The 7605-nt window shown below is 43.4% G+C and overlaps 1 protein-coding gene across 5 annotated transcripts in view; it reads left to right on the forward strand.

Annotated features, from left to right (window-relative positions):
• The window catches only part of LOC106568428 (SH2 domain-containing protein 3C), a 116783-nt gene extending 112657 nt beyond the window's left edge, over window positions 1-4126 (forward strand). For all 5 annotated transcript variants that reach the window (XM_045692534.1, XM_045692535.1, XM_045692538.1 and 2 more), the window contains one exon: window positions 1-4126. This exon is cut by the window's left edge and continues 566 nt beyond it. The gene's annotated coding sequence lies outside the window, so the exon portion shown is untranslated.
• The last annotated feature ends 3479 nt before the right edge of the window (window positions 4127-7605 follow it).

Genomic DNA, 7605 nt, shown 5'->3' on the forward strand with positions numbered 1-7605 from the left:
TATTTAAAACAATGTTTGTGCTCTTCAGGACACCTGTATAATAGATATAAAACGATCTATCTCTCTGACCTGTGTCACCAGACCTCAGCTTCAGACTCAGAGGTAGTGTGTCCTGGAATCTGTTGTTCTTGTATAGACTCTCTGCATGTCTGCCATTCATTCCATATTCCATCACGTCCCCTGCTGATGACACCTGCTGGTCTCTTATCTATCTGTTTTGAACAAGTCATAATATATGTTATGTTTCCAAATCACATCAGCTGTCTGAGGCGTACTGTGCTCTGCCTACAAGCCTTTTCTCTCTGTGAACTTTGTTTGTGCTGTTCAGTGGCAGCTGTCTTATATGAGGGCTCTTCTGAGAAGCATTCACCCCCCTCTTCTTTTCTCCGTTTCTGGCATGTCATAAATGTTTCTCAAATCAAAACCAAATCAAACTGTATTGGTCACATGCACATATTGGGCAGATGTTATTGCGGGTGTAGCGAAATTCTTCTGGCATGTCATTAATGTTTCTGGCATGTCATTAATAGCATGTCATTAATGTTTCTGGCATGTCATTAATAGCATGTCATTGATGTTTCTGGCATGTCATTAATAGCATGTCATTGATGTTTCTGGCATGTCATTAATAGCATGTCATTGATGTTTCTGGCATGTCATTAATAGCATGTCATTGATGTTTCTGGCATGTCATTAATAGCATGTCATTAATGTTTCATATGACTCCTGATTTTGTTTGAGTGATGTTTGGTAGCTGTTATCTTATTGGGAGCTCTTCTGGGAAGCATTCCTCTCCTCATTTCTGGCATGCCATTAATATTTCCTGATGACTCCTGTCCCATTTACATCATATGAGCATGTTTTTTCTGCACTTGTCACACACACAATTAAAAATACCCATAATGCACTCTCACCTGTTTGTGTGAACTATTGTACTTCAGGCACATGTGTTATAATGTAAAACACTGACTGTGCTGTTCTCTTGATCGTTACTTAGATTGTTTTGAAAGGCGTGGCATTCCAAATAATGAGTGATACATTTTTTTCTCTTCCGGACAAACTTTGTTGTCATGGTAACATGTTTGACAGACTTTGTTGACATGGTAACGTAACATGTTTGAGCCTCTGCTGTTCCCATACGATTCAGGTTTTAACCGGCGTGAATGAATGTGCTTTGGTCTGAAAGCGATCCAGAACGTTCTCAGGGCAGAATGGAGCCCCCCCCTCCAGACCTAGCCTGGTCCCAGATCTGTCTGTGCCGCCTTCTTACCAACGCCTATGGTCATTGCCAGCCAAACGATGCCCATAGGATTTGGCACGACAGCACAAATAGATGTGGGACCAGGCTACCTCAGACCCCCTCAGTGACTGCATGATGGACTGTGTGTTGTTTTGTATGTAAGATGTGTGATTGATATGGACAGGGTTTTGAAAAGTCATTGAGAACATTCTACTCCAAAACCATGAAGAAAGTTTATTCACAAAGTCATCGTAGGATCCTCATGCGATTTCACTCACTCAAATTCATCTCCATAGAATGTCCTCTAAAAAATGTATTGTTAATGAAATGCTTTAGTGAAATAAATGTCATTTAAAATGCAACTTCAATGTGAGGGCTTAGAGGAATCTGACAACTTCCTTGGAACTAAATACATTGGTGGTCACGTTACTGTCACAGTGGTCACGTTACTGTCACAGTGGTCACGTTACTGTCTCAGTGGTCACGTTACTGTCTCAGTGGTCACGTTACTGTCTCAGTGGTCACGTTACTGTCACAGTGGTTACGTTACTGTCACAGTGGTTACGTTACTGTCACAGTGGTCACGTTACTGTCACAGTGGTCACGTTACTGTCTCAGTGGTCACGTTACTGTCGCAGTGGTCACGTTACTGTCGCAGTGGTCACGTTACTGTCGCAGTGGTCACGTTACTGTCGCAGTGGTCACGTTACTGTCACAGTGGTTACGTTACTGTCACAGTGGTCACGTTACTGTCGCAGTGGTCACGTTACTGTCGCAGTGGTCACGTTACTGTCGCAGTGGTCACGTTACTGTCGCAGTGGTCACGTTACTGTCGCAGTGGTCACGTTACTGTCGCAGTGGTTACGTTACTGTCGCAGTGGTCACGTTACTGTCACAGTGGTCACATTACTGTCACAGTGGTCACGTTACTGTCTCAGTGGTCACGTTACTGTCACAGTGGTTACGTTACTGTCACAGTGGTTACGTTACTGTCACAGTGGTCACGTTACTGTCACAGTGGTCACGTTACTGTCACAGTGGTCACGTTACTGTCGCAGTGGTCACGTTACTGTCGCAGTGGTCACGTTACTGTCGCAGTGGTCACGTTACTGTCGCAGTGGTCACGTTACTGTCGCAGTGGTTACGTTACTGTCGCAGTGGTCACGTTACTGTCACAGTGGTCACATTACTGTCACAGTGGTCACGTTACTGTCACAGTGGTCACGTTACTGTCACAGTGGTCACGTTACTGTCACGTTACTGTCACAGTGGTCACGTTACTGTCACAGTGGTCACGTTACTGTCACGTTACTGTCGCAGTGGTCACGTTACTGTCACAGTGGTCACGTTACTGTCACAGTGGTCACGTTACTGTCACAGTGGTCACGTTACTGTCACAGTGGTCACGTTACTGTCACGTTACTGTCGCAGTGGTCACGTTACTGTCACAGTGGTCACGTTACTGTCACAGTGGTTACGTTACTGTCACAGTGGTCACGTTACTGTCACGTTACTGTCGCAGTGGTCACGTTACTGTCACAGTGGTCACGTTACTGTCGCAGTGGTTACGTTACTGTCACAGTGGTCATGTTACTGTCGCAGTGGTCACGTTACTGTCGCAGTGGTCACGTTACTGTCGCAGTGGTCACGTTACTGTCGCAGTGGTTATGTTACTGTCACAGTGGTCACGTTACTGTCACAGTGGTCACGTTACTGTCACAGTGGTCACGTTACTGTCGCAGTGGTCACGTTACTGTCACAGTGGTCACGTTACTGTCGCAGTGGTCACGTTACTGTCGCAGTGGTTATGTTACTGTCACAGTGGTTACGTTACTGTCACAGTGGTCACGTTACTGTCGCAGTGGTCACGTTACTGTCACAGTGGTTACGTTACTGTCACAGTGGTCACGTTACTGTCACAGTGGTCACGTTACTGTCGCAGTGGTCACGTTACTGTCTCAGTGGTCACGTTACTGTCATAGTGGTCACGTTACTGTCACGTTACTGTCACAGTGGTCACGTTACTGTCACAGTTGTCACGTTACTGTCTCAGTGGTCACGTTACTGTCACGTTACTGTCACAGTGGTCACGTTACTGTCACGTTACTGTCACAGTGGTCACGTTACTGTCACGTTACTGTCACAGTGGTCACATTACTGTCGACACAAAGCACTATGACTGATGATCATGATGAGTAGTTATTATCAGTTATTTATCATCAGTGTCTGCTGATTGGTTTCTAATCAAATATGTATTTAGGCTGACTCAGATCTATGCAATCACTTTAATTCATGAATTAATCAAATAATGGTTTAGTCCCATAGGAAACAAGCAGAGTAGACTCTGCTTCACCCTGAGGATGTGAGTTGTGTGTGAGTGCCAGCCAGACGGTGCTTCCCAGGTTATATTAATTAAGCACCAAACAAAGGAAAACAGGCTGAAACAGGGAGGGATTATCTGAACATGTCCAATTGTTTTTGTCTTCTAATAAATACGACCCCAGTCAACCAGTGAGTATAAATGATGGGAGTCTAATGACCAATTGTCCCTTCTGTCCAGAAGAGGGCACTGTTGTTCAGTCAGCAAAACAATCCAGAGTTAATATTGAATTGGATTTTGTGATTTTGTGTTTTTTTGCGATTATGAATAAAGGCTACTGGTTTAGGAACAATGATGATGTGCTGTATGTAATGATGTTTGTCTCACCTTATGTTGTACTGATTACATGTGTGTTTTTTCCCTGTTGTAAATAGTCAATCTGGAATGATGAACCTGTAAAGAGACAGGACAAAATACTCCCATGTTTGTGTAACCCACGTTTTTTTCATGTACTGTACATAACGGTTCACTTGTTTTTCAAATAAATAAAGCTTTTGTCGATGCTTTGTAGGCCTGTGGCTTGATTCTATTGACTCCGTTCACTACTCTGTATGTTCAAGGTAGTACTCGCTAGATGGCAGTACTGTCTCACTAATAATGTTGAACGAGAGTTGCATCATGAGCTTTAAACATCACCCCTGACTTCATCCTTGTCTAGCTACTTGTGTACACAGTGTTCCAGCTCGCTTCATGGGTACAGACAGCACAGTTCCAAGGTGTTGCATACTAGTATGATAGAACTACTGGACATCAAAGAAGATGTGATGAGTTGCCATTTTGAAATAAAAGCCTTACGACCTGTGAAATGTCTGTCAATACTGCCATCCCTGTGTGCCTGTGTGCACATACGTCCGTGTGTGTGTTCGCCTGTCTTTGAGCTACCGAGCATGTGCACTGTGGCTCAGGGCTGGGCATTAGATAACAAGAGTCTCACGTGACTCTATATGGTCAGTGCTGGGCGGAGACGCGATGGTGGTGGAGACAGGAGGACCAAAACAGGCAGAGCAGTGTGAGTTTGTGTTAAGAGTCAGGACTCAGCCTATTTTAACAGTCAGGACTCAGTCCATGTTACGAGTCAGGACTCAGTCCATGTTACGAGTCAGGACTCAGTCCATGTTACGAGTCAGGACTCAGTCCATGTTACGAGTAAGGACTCAGTCCATGTTACGAGTAAGGACTCAGTCCATGTTACGAGTAAGGACTCAGCCTATGTTAAGAGTCAGGACTCAGTCCATGTTAAGAGTCAGGACTCAGTCCATGTTAACAGTCAGGACTCAGTCCATGTTAACAGTCAATACTCAGCCCATGTTAAGAGTCAGGACTCAGTCCATGTTAACAGTCAGGACTCAGCCCATGTTAACAGTCAGGACTCAGCCCATGTTAAGAGTCAGGACTCAGTCCATGTTAACAGTCAGGACTCAGTCCATGTTAACAGTCAGGACTCAGCCCATGTTAACAGTCAGGACTCAGCCCATGTTAAGAGTCAGGACTCAGTCCATGTTAACAGTCAATACTCAGGCCATGTTAAGAGTCAGGACTCAGCCCATGTTAAGAGTCAGGACTCAGCCCATGTTAAGAGTCAGGACTCAGCCCATGTTAACAGTCAGGACTCAGCCCATGTTAAGAGTCAGGACTCTGCCCATGTTAACAGTCAGGACTCAGTCCATGTTACGAGTCAGGACTCAGCCTATGTTAACAGTCAGGACTCAGCCTATGTTAACAGTCAGGACTCAGCCCATGCAGACGGCTGTGGGCCAGTGCCAGTCAGAGAAGGGGTGCTCTGCTCCTAGCTGCACTGTCAGGCACAATGATGCGTCCATTCCCTCAGCCTTGGCTAAGACGAGAGACTGGGGCACTGCCGCTGATGCCCCCCATGCACCCCTCTCTGTCTCTCACCCCCCCTCTCCCTACGCCAAGAAGACAATGGTACGGCCAGGCTGTCTCATACCCCAGCGCTCAGAGTCACAGGGAGGTAGAGAAACAACGTCAAACAAAAGATTTATTGTGATGAAACGATCTCCAATTCAAAAAGGCCATGATGAGGACATTCCAGTGTGTGTTGATGCTGAGGAAGAGAGGAAAGGAGTTGATGTACTTTCATATTAGTTTCATAACCTACGGAGCAGTAACTATGGGGTGTGTGAATGACAATAAGCCACACAGAGGGCATTCTCTCTGCTATCCCCGCCTGCCTCCATGATCCATGTAACAGGCTCATTCTTCTATTTCTTTATATGCTGCTCACTGAAACAGACCATGGCTCTCTTTCCCATCCTCACCAATTCACTACTAATCTAATCCTCTCTGCCTCTTTTCACTGGAAATCTATTGTGTTCTCCGTTGTCGGTTATCCATGTGTGACATAGCTGCATGTTCATGGCAGTATATCACAGGATTTATCACATCTGATTGATCACATAGCAGCACCAATTGTATTGTGTTGGTGTGGATTCAATGCAGCACCAATTGTATTGTGTTGGTGTGGGTTCAATGCAGCACCAATTGTATTGTGTTGGTGTGGGTTCAATGCAGCACCAATTAGAGGTCGACCAATTATGATTTGTCAACGCCGATACCGATACCGATTATTGGAGGACCTAAAAAAGCCGATACCAATTAATCGGACGATTCTTATATGTATATTTGTAATAATGACAATTCCAACAATACTGACTGAACAATGAACACTTTTATTTTAACTTAATATAATACATAAATAAAATCAATTTAGTCTCAAATAAATAATGAAACATGTTCAATTTGGTTTAAATAATGCAAAAACACAGTGTTGGAGAAGAAAGTAAAAGTGAAATATGTGCCATGTAAAAAAGCTAACGTTTAAGTTCCTTGCTCAGAACATGAGAACATATGAAAGCTGGTGGTTCCTTTTAACATGTGTCTTCAATATTCCCAGGTAAGAAGTTTTAGGTTGTAGTTATTATAGGAATTATAGGACTATTTCTCTCTATACGATTTGTATTTCAAATACCTTTGACTATTGGATGTTCTTATAGGCACTTTAGTATTGCCAGCCTAAACTCGGGAGTTGATAGGCTTGAAGTCATAAACAGTGCTGTGCTTCAAGCATTGCTAAGAGCTGCTGGCAAATGCAGTAAAGTGCTGTTTGAATGATTGCTTATGAGCCTGCTGCTGCCTACCACCGCTCAGTCAGGCTTCTCTATCAAATATCAAATCATATACTTAATTATAATATAATAAATACACAGAAATACGAGCCTTTGGTCGTTAATATGGTCAAATCCGGAAACTATCATTTCGAAAACAAAACGTTTATTCTTTCAGTGAAACCGGAACCATTCCATATTTTATTGAACGGGTGGCATCACTAAGTCTAAATATTCCTGTTACATTGCACAACCTTCAATGTTATGTCATAATTATGTAAAATTTTGGCAAATTAATTACGGTCTTTGTTAGGAAGAAATGGTCTTCACACAGTTCGCAACGAGCCAGGCGGCCCAAACTGCTGTATATACCCTGGCTCTGTTGCACAGAACGCAAGAGAAGTGACACAATTTCCCTTGTTAATATTGCCTGCTAACATGAATTTCTTTTAACTACATATTCAGGTTTTAAAAAATATACTTGTGTATTGATTTTAAGAAAGGCATTGATGTTTATGGCTAGGTACATTTGTGCAACGATTGTGCTTTTTCGTCGCAAATGCGCTTTTGTTAAATCCTCACCCGTTTGCCGAAGTTGAAGTAGGCTGTGGTTCGATGATAAATTAAATTGATAATAAATTGATTATATGCAATGCTGAACAAGCTAGTTAACCTAGTAATCTCATCAACCATGTGTAGTTAACTAGTGAATATGTGAAGATTGATTGTTTTTTATAAGATAAGTTTAATGCTAGCTAGCAACTTACCTTGGCTCCTTGCAGCCACAAGGTCCTTTTGATGCTGCACTCGCGTAACAGGTGGTCATTCTGCCACGCAGTCACTTCATGGATTGCAATGTA

Source organism: Salmo salar, chromosome ssa13, assembly GCF_905237065.1.
Source record: "Salmo salar chromosome ssa13, Ssal_v3.1, whole genome shotgun sequence".
Classification (NCBI taxonomy): Eukaryota; Metazoa; Chordata; class Actinopteri; order Salmoniformes; family Salmonidae; genus Salmo; species Salmo salar.